Raw genomic sequence first — 13,398 nt, 5'->3', positions numbered from 1 at the left:
GGAAATCGTGGAAGGGAATTTAGGCCGACTTTAGAAAAAGGTTTAAAGAATAAGCAATGATGTATAAATATGAAGTCTATAAGGCAAAATTGGTTTTTTTAAAAAGAACTAAATATAAAAAGGTTTAAAAATAGGGACAAGAACTTGTTGAACCAACAATCTGAACTGGAATACAAGAGGGAGAGGTGTGGGGAAGTCAGGGAAATATGTTATAGAAAATAAGGATTGTGAACTTTATGTCTTTTTAAACTTCTTTTGTTTTTTCTCTTTTTTGATTTTTTTATTGTATTATGGTGGAAAATTTTAATAAATATCCTTAAAAAATAAAAATAAAAATAAAAACTAAGTGCGTCTTATGGTCAGGTGCGTCTTAAGAAGCGAAAAATACGGTAATTAACTGATTTCTACCCTGCCCTTTCATCCAAAAGGATCCACATGTAAAATGTGGTCCTGTTCAGGGCTCTAGACAGCTAGTCTCTCCAAGCTGGGCATCCCATGCTCTTTCCATTTCTCTTTTCCAGTTGACAGTCTACATTCCATCGTTCCTCATTGCGCAGACACCAGTCTGATCTTTTGTGTGTGTGTGAAGATATTTTTGTACTTCTGCAAATCTTGGGATTCCCCCAACCATACTGATACTTCTGTTATTTCACAATGCCCCATTTTTATTACAATCTTCGCAATACTACTAGTTTGGAACACAGCTAGGTTATTCTTTTTCTCAATTCGAATCGAAGCTGGTTTTGGGGGGGCGGAAATGCGTGAAGATACAGTATTTCATCCCCTTCATGCATCACTGCCTTGCCGTGGCGAAGGAGCTTGAATAACTCAGAGAAGCTATGAACTATGCCGAGCAGGGAAGTGAGAGCTGGACCATAAAGAAGGCTGATCGCCGAAGAATTGATGCTTTTGAATTCTGGTGCTGGAGGAGACTCTTGAGAGTCCCATGGACTGCAAGAAGATCAAACGTATCCATCCTTAAGGAAACCAGCCCTGAGTGCTCACTGGAAGGTCAGATCCTGAAGCTGAGGGTCCAATACTTTGGCCACCTCATGAGAAGAGAAGACTCCCTGGAGAAGACACTGATGCTGGGAAAGATGGAGGGCACAAGGAGAAGGGGGCGACAGAGGACGAGATGGTTGGATAGTGTTCTCAAAGCTATGAACATGAGTTTGACCAAACTGCGGGAGGCAGTGGAAGACAGGAGTACCTGGGGTGCTCTGGTCCATGGGGTCACGAAGAATCGGACACGACTAAATGACTAAACAACAACAACAACAATATTTCATGGAACCCTAGAGTTGGAAGTGACCCCAGGGGTCATCTAGTCCAAACCCTGCAATGAAAGAATTTCACCTAAGGCATCCATGACAGATGGCTGTCCAACCTCTGCTTAAAAAACTCCAATGAAGGACAGTCCACAAGCTCCCGGTGGAGACCGTCCCACTGTTGAACAACTCTTACTTTCTCAAATAGCTGCAGCACCACTGAAAGCAACAGGATTTAATTCAGTTGCAATTAACTTGCATCACTGATTTCAAATGAACTGAATCACGTCACAACTACATTCAGTTGCATCAAAGTCTAAATGTTTTAGACTTGTTAGGCCTTGATGCAACTAAAGTTAGCTAAAACGGAAAGAGAAATCTTGTTCTCAGTATCAAGAAGTATTGAAAACAAATATCTAGAAGTATTGAAAACAAATATCTAGAAGTATTGAAAACAAATATCTAGAAGTATTGAAAACAAATATCTAGAAGTATTGAAAACAATTTTCTATTTCCTGAATCTGGCAAGGGCCAAAATCTATTGCTTTAAAATGTTTCATATTAGATCAAATGCTGGATTGCCATCTTTTTATGGGGGGAGCCGTGTTTGTTGGACAGGGACAGATTGCACCTTGAAGGAACAATCCAGACAAGGCTCTGGTCTGTTATGTCCGGAGCATAGCTGTCAACATTTCCCTTTTTTTAAGGGAAATTCCCTTATTCCGAATAGGATTCCTTGCAACCAAAGGGAAAAGTTGACAGCTATGGCCTGGAGTCGCTACCTTTTTTTCCCCTTGACAAATGTTCTGTGCCTTTAACAGCTGCTTGATAAAATCCAACAGGTGCAACTCTTCCTGACGTGGAGACAGAACTGCTGAATTTCCGCATGCAAATCACAGCTGTTCAAGCCACAGAGCCTTGTCACAAAAAGATGACTGGATATGGTTGGACTGCTTGTGCTGACTTTCCCTGCATTAAGAAAATTAAGATACACTGTACAATCTTCCTTTATTATTTTTATCGCCGTCATTTTTATCACCACTCAGTCCACTGCCCAGGCAAGACTCTGGTCTAGCACAGGGGTGGCCAACTCTCAAGAGACTGTGATCTACTTTCAGAATTAAAAACTGGCAGTGATCTACCCCTGTTTTGGGGGGTTCAGCTCAAAGTTGCTGAGCTTTTTTAGGGAGGAGAAAAGCCCCGTTTTTAGGGGTTTTAAAAAAGCTTTTTTTGGGGGGGGTAAACTTCCGTTTGGGGGGGTGAAAGGCAAGGGACAAAGGGGTAAAGTCACTCACAAAAAGATCGGTATGGATGAAAACAGCAGCGCAGAGAAAGCTCCATCTTCCCTTCCAGAGATCAAACAACAATGGAGGGCGGGGTGAGGGGGCAGGGAAGGAGTAAATTTTAGCGGCGCTAAGGAAAGGGATCCAGAGATCCAGCGCGATCTACCAAAACCTCACAGGAATCTACCAGCAGATTGTGATCGACCTGTTGGACATCTCTGGTCTATCACATCCACTTCCAAAAGGTTGAATCCTGACAAGAGACAAGTACTGTTTTGGGGGGACAGGAGGCGGGCGGGTGTGGAGGACTCCCTGGTCCTGAATGGGGTAACTGTGCCCCTGAAGGACCAGGTGCGCAGCCTGGGAGTCATTCTGGACTCACAGCTGTCCATGGAGGCGCAGGTCAATTATGTGTCCAGGGCAGCTGTTTATCAGCTCCACCTGGTACGCAGGCTGAGACCCTACCTGCCCGCAGACTGTCTCGCCAGAGTAGTGCATGCTCTAGTTATCTCTCGCTTGGATTACTGCAATGCGCTCTATGTGTGGCTACCTTTGAAGGTGACCCAGAAACTACAACTAATCCAGAATGTGGCAGCTAGACTGGTGACTGGGAGCAGCCGCCAAGACCATATAACACCGGTCTTGAATAGACCTACACTGGCTCCCAGTACGTTCCAAGCACAATTCAAAGTGTTGGTGCTGACCTTTAAAGCCCTAAACGGCCTTGGTCCAGTATACCTGAAGGAGCATCTCCACCTCCATCGTTCTTCCCGGACACTGAGGTCCAGCACCGAGGGCCTTCTGGGGTTTCTCTCGCTGTGAGAAGCCAAGTTACAGGAAACCAGGCAGAGGGCCTTCTCGGTAGTAGCACCCACTCTGTGGAACACCCTTCCACCAGATGTCAAAGAGAAAAATAACCACCAAACTTTTAGAAGACATCTGAAGGCAGCCCTGTTAAGGGAAGTTTTTAATGTTTAATAGGTTATTGTATTTTAGTCTTTTGTTGGAAGCCACCCAGAGTGGCTGGGGAAACCCAGCCAGATGGGCGGGGTATAAAAAACACATTATTATTATTATTATTATTATTATTATTATTATTATTATTATTATGACATAACCACCAGCAACTGTGTGCACCCAGCCGCAGCAAAACCCAAACCCTTCTTTGAAATCTTTTGGGGGGCCTCAGCCCCCCACCTGATGGCACCCCTGACCATTAGGTAAATCAGAATGAATCCTCAGTAAACAGGCTGTCTGGAAGGGCTCCAAATATAAGCAGTTTATTTTATTAAGATAGTTTCACGCAGCGCAGTTATTGGGCCTCCTAACCCATCGAACAATGTGTACCTGTCTCTTCTCCCTCATTTCCACTCTCTTTAACTCATTTCCATTTCCCTTTGCTATTGCTGGTTGTTGCTTTTGAGCTTCCTACATATTCCTACACTGCCCTGCTGAGTTAATGGGTGATGTCTCTGGTCCTGCAAGAGGAGCAATTAAAAAGCTGTTTGGGAGTTTTTTTGAGGGGTGGGCAGGGACCAACTCTTCCCATCAAATTTGCAGCCCTGCTACTTTTAATTAAAAACAATGCATACACAGACATGTGTATACACTGGAAGGTTGATACATGCATCTTCTGTGAAACATGTCGATTGGCATTAAGTGCCACCACATACTAGTATGTGCCTAAGGATCCAGTGTTCAGGCTACTGAAATACCGTGTTTTTCACTCTATAGGACGCACCCGACCATAGGAGGCACCTTGTTTTAGGGGGGAGAACAAGAAAAAAAAAATCTCCCCCTCTCTGCTCAGCGCCCCTTCAGCAAAGCGGCAGGAGAAACGGAGCTCCTTCCATTTCTCCTCCCGCTTGGCTGAAGGGGTGCTGTGCAGCTCTTGCTCTCCCGGCTTTAGCGAAAGGAACCTGACGCCTGTGGAGTGCAGCAGGAACTCGCGCTGCGCTCCGAAGGCTTCAGGCGGCCATCCCTGAAGCCTGGAGAGCGAGAGGGGTCGGTGCACACCAACCCCTCTCGCTCTCCAGACTTCAGCGAAAGCAACGCGTAGCCTCCGGAGCACGGAGGGAGCGCTCCCTCTGCGCTTCGGAGGCTTCGCATTGCTATCGCTGAAGCCAAAGAGCCTGCATTCGCCCCATAGGACACACACACATTTCCCCTTAATTTTTGGAGGGGAAAAAGTGCGTCCTATAGAGCGAAAAATACGGTAACTCCAAAGATTCCACTAGGAAAGACTAGGGAGGTGAGAGGGGGAGAAGGAAGGAACTTCGTATTACATGCAAACCTTCCTGATAGCTAAAAAAATGTGCAGGATTCTGATCCCAGGAATTTGTCTGGCAACGAGGCATTTCCTTTGCTGTGTACCCTCCTGAACAAAGGCACGGAATAATTAAAATAGTTTGACGATGGCAAAACTTTTGATTTTAACAAGGAAGCAGGCGAGTGCTACTTAGACTGGAAACAAATTTAACATGTGTGATGTCTGGGCTTATTAAAATGCTGAACACGACAATGTCCAGGGGCTTACTTTAATTCACAACTGAGTTGAGTGATGGTGGAATTTCTACTGAATTTCAATGAGGGAGGGAAAGTGCATTAAAAAGGAGTTTCTTTTATAAGTTAAATCTCTCTCACACACCCCCCCCCCGCTTTCTCTTTTACGCCTTTGCCAAAGAATGCATAACTTAGGCTGACGAGGAGATAGCACGCCACCGCAATTAGTTTACCTTTCTAACACTGTTTTTCGCCTTCCTAACAGTTGTGTTTTTTTCTTTAATTTGGATGCTTTGAAGGGTATATTTAGTTCATTTGTTGAAGCTGATAGCTGTTACAAGTTTGTTGAGGGCAGAACAGGCTTCTCTTGCAGTATCCTGGGAAAGGAAATAAAGTTGACTGAAAAACAGGCTTAGGGAGCCACAGCCATGGCTTCCTATTTCATTATATTTTATAGAGAAAGAAGTAATTAGAAATGAATTAATTGCTGGGGCTATGTTGGTTTTTGTATATATGGGATTAGACGTTTAATTATTTTTAAAGAGGGCATGTTGCACACTTCTTGGGGCTGAATTTGCTGGTGCTGTTCTTTTCACGGTGAAATATACTCAGAGTCGCAAAGTGATTTCATGCTCTTTATTCAGCTCATAGTGGTGAGGAGGAATGAATGAATGTCCCCTCAAAGTATCTGCTTTATATACCTTATTTACACAGTGGGCTGCACATGATTGGCTAATTCCGGAATTCTACTGTAAGCCAATCAGGTTGTGGATTCACTTCTATCTGGAGCATGATTGGGTGGTTCCTGCCAACCAATCATACTGCTGCATTCTGAATCCTATTGTTCTAGGACCAATCAGACTGCTGCATTTTGGATCCTATTGTTCTAGGACCAATCAGACTGCTGCAGTTTGGATCGTATTCAACTCAGTACATAACACGCGGGAAGACTTTTGATCCAGGATGACTCTGCAAGAGAAGGTAAAAGGTAAAGGTAAAGGGACCCCTGACCATTAGGTCCAGTCGTGGCCGACTCTGGGGTTGCGGCACTCATCTCGCTTTATTGGCCGAGGGAGCCGGCGTACAGCTTCCGGGTCATGTGGCCAGCATGACTAAGCCGCTTCTGGTGAACCAGAAGTGGTACCTATTTATCTACTTGCTACCTGGTGGTACCCGCCAGAGTGGTACCTATTTATCTACTTGCACTTTGATGTGCTTTCGAATTGCTAGGTTGGCAGGAGCAGGGACCGAGCAACCGGAGCTCACCCCGTTGCGGGGATTCGAACCACCGACCTTCTGATCGGCAAGTCCTAGGCTCTGTGGTTTAACCCCCAGCGCCACCCGCATCCCCTGCAAGAGGAGGAGAGGGGCTTTTTGCCAATTTCCCTCCCCTGTACAGTTCCCTGAAAATCTGCTTCCGGTTTTCTGGGACTGGGTAGCTCAGTGGGTTAGAATGTGGTGCTCATAACGCCAAGGTTGCAGGGGGTTGGACTAGATGATCCTCAGGATCCCTTCCAAAGCTACAATTTGACGATTCTGGGATGGAAGATGGTGGTTGTGGGTTGCAGCAGGAGGAAGGAAGGAATGACAATAATCATTGCTCCTCCTGTCCTGTTAGCAAAGACAGTGAACGGAAGAACTTGGTTGTGGAAGGGCACCAATGGATACAACCCTTAATAAAAACAAGTTAAAAATAACAGCAGCAGATAGTCTATATGTCTATCAAGCCAGCAACGAGAAAAATGAAATGCCTACATTGGCTCCCAGTACGTTTCCGAGCACAATTCAAAGTGTTGGTGCTGACCTTTAAAGCCCTAAATGGCCTCAGCCCAGTATACCCGAAGGAGCGTCTCCACCCCCATCGTTCAGCCCGGACACTGAGGTCCAGTGCTGAGGGCCTTCTGGCGGTTCCCTCACTGCGAGAAGCAAAGCTACAGGCAACCAGGCAGAGGGCCTTCTTGGTAGTGGCACCAGCCCTGTGGAACGCCCTCCTATCAGATGTCAAAGAGATAAACAGCTACCTGACATTTAGAAGACATCTGAAGGCAGTCCTGTTCAGGGAAGTTTTTAATGTATGACATTTTAATGTATTTTTAATCTTGGTTGGAAGCTGCCCAGAGTGGCTGGGGAGACCCAGCCAGATGGGCAGGGTACAAATAAATTATTATTATTATTATTATTATTATTATTATTATTATTGAAACAGCTCAGCCAGACCCAAAAGTCTTCAAGTCAGGGGAGCTCCTTCTGCTCTCATTTGCTTCACCAAAAAAAAAAGGAAGAAGATACAAGTGGACTGTGGTCCGTGAACATAAGGTGCCTTTAAGGTGCCACGAGACTCTTTGGTTGTTCTTACTGCTAAGTTACTGGAGATTCACACCTTTTCAAAGCAGTGCAATTGCATCATCACTTGGTGGGATGGCTTGGCGGGTTTGCAAAAAACTGTTAATTGGTAGAATATGAGTGTGAAAACGAAAGCTGCAGAGGGAAGCTAATGAGTGCTTCTTTCACTGTTTTATTTATTCTCAAGTGTGTGACTGCTTTTACTCTAGTAGTTGCACCCAGAAGTTTATGCATATGGCTGGATCCAAAGGTTACCGTGGGTAAGGCACCTGTTCAAAAAAGGTACAGTCCCCCTGGTTCCATCTCTGATACCCCGAGCCTCACGAGTTGATTTTCAGAGTGCCCAGAGGGACTTAGAAGGAAAGGCCTGTTGTGTGAGTAGAACTCTGCTCTTGTGTCTTAGGAACCAACCCATAATTTCCTATTTTTATTTATTCTTTTAGGTAGGCATTCCCTGATTTAATTCTCTGCACAGAGCACTGCGCCAGCTGATTTGGGGAAAACAACAGCTCTGTCCTTACATTTAGCACCGAAAGGTACAAGACATTGGGATACTAAAAGTTATTAAGATTCAACAGGAGTTCTGATGTTAAGAGTTCAAAGTCAGTGGCAGGGGTGCGGGGAGGGAAAGAGAACCGTAGACTGCAGAATATGCTGTTCTGTATTCAGACATGTGATTTGCATTCTTAAGGAAATCCGCCATGTGAAAGACAGCAGAAAACCCATCAGACAAATACTAATTAATGTGGCATTTCCTCTGTCTGCCTATTTTTAATGATGTTGTTGCTATGTTTACCTTGCAGAATAGATACCAGTGGAAATGATTTATCAGTTGAAGGACATAACACTGAAATTTTGAATATAAATCATGTAATGGTTTTGCCAGACATTACACCAGCACTCCAACTCACATATGTGTGTGCCAGAAGCAGACATTTGGATTAATAATAATAATAATAATAATAATTTTTATTTATACCCCGCCCTCCCCAGCCAAGGCCGGGCTCAGAGCGGCTTACAAGCAATAATAAAAACAAGTTGAATGATTACAACTTAAAAACAAAATTAAAATACAACATTAAAATATTGAAACCTTAAAATATTAAAATGTAGCCTCATCGCAGGAGGAGAAGGAAAGGAAAAAAGAAAGAGAGGGAGGGAATCAAATTGGCTCCAAGCCAAAGGCCAGGCGGAACAACTCTGTCTTACAGGCCCTGCGGAAAGAAATCAGATCCTGCAGGGCCCTGGTCTCATGAGGCAGAGCGTTCCACCAGGCTGGAGCCAGTGTTGAAAAGGCCCTGGCTCTGGTTGAAGCCAATCTAACTTCCTTAGATTGAACCCTAGCAAGATGAGGAATTCAAGTGCAAGGTGTGTGATTCGCCAACCTGATCTAACATCCTGGGCTATGCAAACAGCAATTGGAATTGCTAGTCAGTAAAGGAGGAGGCCCCCATTTAGTCTTCACTGTCAAACAGTGTATTACTACAGGTTTTGCCTTAAAAAATGAAAGAAGTATATATGCACACTTTGTTGGATTGGAGCCCTTCTATTTAAGAGTAGCTGCTATTGTTCCTATTACTGTTGTTTATTATTGAGATTACTTGCCTGCCTTTCACCATGAAGTCCCAGGACATCTCACATGAATACTGTCTCTCCAGAGTGGTGCACGCTCTGGTTATCTCCAGCTTGGACTACTGCAATGCGCTCTACGTGGGGCTACCTTGGAAGGTGACCCGGAAACTACCGCTAATCCAGAACGCGGCAGCTAGGCCGGTGACTGGGAGCGGCTGGCAGGACCATATAACACCAGTCCTGAAAGATCTGCATTGGCTCCTAGTATGTTTCCAAGCACAATTCAAAGTGTTGGTGCTGACCTTTAAAGCCCTGAACGGCTCCATTCATCCTCAAAGAGAGTCTCCACCCCCATCGTTCAGCCCGGACACTGAGGTCCAGCTCCGAGAGCCTTCTGGCGGTTCCCTCATTGCGAGAAGTAAAGTTACAGGGACCCAGGCAGAGGGCCTTCTTGGTAGCAGCACCCACCCTGTGGAACACCCTCCCACCAGATGTCAAGGAGATAAGTAACTATACAATCTTTAGAAGACATCTGAAGATGCTTTGGTTGAGATTCCTGGATTGCAGGCGGTTGGTCTAGATGACCCCTGGGTTCCCCTTCAACTCTACAATTCTGTGAGGTTGGCTGCATGTGCTGTTGATAATTGTTATGTACTGAGTTGAATAGGATTCAAAATGCAGCAGTCTGGTCCTAGAACAATAGGATTCAGAATGCAGCAGTCTGATTGGTCCTAGAACAATAGGATTCAGAATGCAGCAGTCTGATTGGTCCTAGAACAATGCAGCAGTCTGATTGGTCCTAGAACAATGCAGCAGTATGATTGGTCTGCAGGAGCCACCCAATCCAGCTCCAGATGGAAGTGAATCCATAATCTGATTGGCCTACAGGAGAATTCCGGAATTAGCCAATCACGTGCAGCCCATTGTGTAAACAATGTATATAAAGCAGATACTTTGGGGGAACTTTCATTCCTCCTCACCACTATGAGCTGAATAAAGAGCATGAAATCCACTCTCGACTTAGAGTATATTTCATTCTCAAACCCTCCAACACTTCTCTGATGAAAAAAGGGATGGCTTCTGTAAATCCATGACTGTCCTTGGAAAATAGGGACACTTGGAGCGTCTACATTCTCCACACCTCCCCCATCCACACTGGCTTACGTTTCCTTTTGAAATAAACAGTACAGCCGACTTGTGGTGTTTGGGTGATACCTCATCATTCAACACGGAGTTGTAAGTTGAAAAGAAGGCAGTCGGAGCTGGATGAGGACAAAGTGAGATTTGTGGGAAGCAGTGTCCTACTAGCCCTAAAACATGGGTCGTATCACTCATGCAACACATTGGCGACTAATATACACACAATAATCATCCTCAAAATAATTATACATTCTTTATCAATCTTCTGAGAAAAATACGACGAGTTAAGCATTTGAAAAATCCATTGAAACCAGACATTATAAGTTCTTCTTAGATTGGGTAGTTCACAAGTCTCTGTGGCTTTGCATAAGGTTTTGTATTTTTCTCAGAAGATTGATAAAGAATGTATAATTATTTTGAGGATGTTTATTCTGTGTATATTAGTCACCAACGTGTTGCATGAGTCGTACTAAAACAAGGGTCAGCAACCTTTTTCAGCAGGGCGCCTGTCCATCGTCCCTCAGACCATGTGGTGGAAGAAAAAAAATGAACAAATTCCTATGCCCCACAAGTAACCCAGAGATGCATTTTAAATAAAAGCACACATAAAGTAGGAGTAAACTATGAGTAAAGTAGGAGTAAACCATGAGTAAACCAGGAGTAAACCATGAGTAAAGTAGGAGTAAACCATGAGTAAACTATGAGTAAAGTAGGAGTAAACCATGAGTAAAGTAGGAGTAAACCATGAGTAAACTATGAGTAAAGTAGGAGTAAACCATGAGTAAAGTAGGAGTAAACTATGAGTAAAGTAGGAGTAACTAGATGCAAACTAGGTGTGAACTAGGAGTAATCTAGGAGTAAACCACATGCAAACTAGGTGTAAAATAGGAGTAAACTATCAGCAAAGTAGGAGTAAACCATGAGTAAAGTAGGAGTAAACTATGAGTAAACTAGGTGTAGACTAGGAGTAGACTAGGAGTAATCTAGGAGTAAACTATGAGTAAAGTAGGAGTAAACCATGAGTAAAGTAGGAGTAAAGCAGGAGTAAAGCAGGAGTAAATTAGCCAATCACATGCGGCCCATTGTGTAAATAATGTATGTAAAGCAGATACTTTGAGGAAACATCCACTCTCGACTCTGACTATATTTCAATAATGCACGTCTGCATCCCACCATGTGGTGGAGATTGCTTAGTCTACCGATGTCTGGAATATTCCCTTAATTTTCTACTTTTATTTCCACAGTCATACCCATCCCGGCTTAGAAACAGTGCTCATTCAGTATTAGCACATGATAAATCATACCACTCAATAACTCACATATTATTGTCTGCAAGAGTTGGCTAGTTATGTAATATTTCCGACTTCCTCTACCTCCCCTTTTCTGCTTATGATGCCCCAGTTCCCTTCTACAGGCAATCAAGCCAGGAGCCGTTTCCTGTTTGCCTTTAAACGCTTGTTGTGGTTAAAATCCGCAAGGATGTTGATGGAAAGCAATTTGGGACAATTTCCCTTCTGCTGGTTTTTCCTACTTGATCATTTCAGATCCTGAAAAATAGCAAATGGGACGCTGCTCTAAAGGTTTCAGTTGATCAGAAAAAAATGAGCATATTCAGACAACAGTGATACCATGTTCATGCTAAAATGAATGTCTTTTGACAGATGTCTCACTACTGCGTAACAGTTTTTGTGATTCAGTTTTACGACTAGCAACCCAGCCAGATGGGTTGGAAATAAGTAAGTAAGTAAGTAAGTAAGTAAATAAGTAAATAAATAAGTAAATAAATAAATAAATAAATAAATAAATAAATCCCACAATTTATTTTCCACAACAAAAGTGCAGAAAATATTCAGAATGAAACTATGGGACAAAAAAAACACACCACATGATTCTTCTCTTAAAAAAACCAAAAAAACCCCAAACATTTCAGGACAGATTTTTAAGCAGAGCTCAAGTCTTGATGGAGATTTTCAGGCTACAATTTTTTAAAAACAAAACAGGGAACTCCCAAATCTCAGTTGCTTCTGTTTTTCTTTTCTGGGACAACAATGTACTCTTCTCCCTTAGAAAAAAAACCCTGCACTCGAGTATTTTATCAACACTATCTGGAACACTAGCGCTGCTTTTCCACTTAAAAAGAAGAATTGATTCAGAAACTAGGTCAACTCCCTTGGAAAAAAATACGTATTTGCTTGGATCGGTTCCTGAGCTACTCCACCCACCACCAAAATTACGCGGACAGTTTTCCTTCCCAAGCAACAAACTCTGGTGAAGTAGTTAGTAGCCTTTATAATTATGGTGAAACGGTCACTCCTGTTTGAATCTATCACAGAAGAGGGATACCATAATTGTTCTAATTCAGGGATCCCCGAACTCGGGTCTCCAGCTGTTTTTGGACTACAATTCCCATCACCCCTGACCAGTTGTCCTGTTAAGCTAGGGATGATGGGAGTTGCAGTCCAAAACGAGCTGGAGACCCTCACAATGAGGTAAGAAACCCAACAGCTGCTGCTTACAAACAGAACTGAGAAACCTCCCGCCTCAGGCTGACTTGGTTAACTGTGTGAGTGCCTGGAGGCTGTTGGAGGATGGATGGCAGCTAACAGATTGAGGTTGAATCCTGACAAGACAGAAGTATTGTTTTTGGGGGACAGGGGGCGGGCAGGTGTGGGGGATTCCCTGGTCCTGAATGGGGTAACTGTGCCCCTGAAGGACCAGGTGCGCAGCCTGGGAGTCATTTTGGACTCACAGCTGTCCATGGAGGCACAGGTTAGCTCTGTGTCCAGGGCAGCTGTCTACCAGCTCCACCTGGTACGCAGGCTGAGACCCTACCTGCCCGCGGACTGTCTCGCCAGAGTGGTGCATGCTCTAGTTATCTCCCTCTTGGGCTACTGCAATGCACTCTACGTGGGGCTACCTTTGAAGGTGACCCGGAAACTGCAATTAATCCAGAATGCGGCAGCTAGACTGGTGACTGGGAGTGGCTGCCGGGACCACATAACACCGATCCTGAGAGATCTGCATTGGCTCCCAGTACGTTTCCGAGCACAATTCAAAGTGTTGGTGCTGACCTTTAAAGCCCTAAACGGCCTCGGCCCTGTATACCTGAAGGAGCGTCTCCACCCCCATCGTTCAGCCCGGACACTGAGGTCCAGCGCCGAGGGCCTTCTGGCGGTTCCCTCATTGCGAGAAGTGAGGTTACAGGGAACCAGACAGAGGGACTTCTCGGTAGTGGCGCCCACCCTGTGGAACACCCTCCCTTCAGATTTGAAGGAAATAAGCAGCTATCC

General features: G+C 44.3%; 1 protein-coding gene across 2 annotated transcripts in view; it reads right to left on the bottom strand.

Moving 5' to 3' along the window:
* The window catches only part of RFTN2 (raftlin family member 2), a 50,930-nt gene that overhangs the window by 18,244 nt on the left and 19,288 nt on the right, over window positions 1–13,398 (bottom strand). The window lies entirely within an intron of this gene.

This window comes from Podarcis raffonei, chromosome 1 (assembly GCF_027172205.1).
Source record: "Podarcis raffonei isolate rPodRaf1 chromosome 1, rPodRaf1.pri, whole genome shotgun sequence".
Taxonomy (NCBI): domain Eukaryota; kingdom Metazoa; phylum Chordata; class Lepidosauria; order Squamata; family Lacertidae; genus Podarcis; species Podarcis raffonei.
This window is presented reverse-complemented; position numbering and strand designations above follow the sequence as displayed.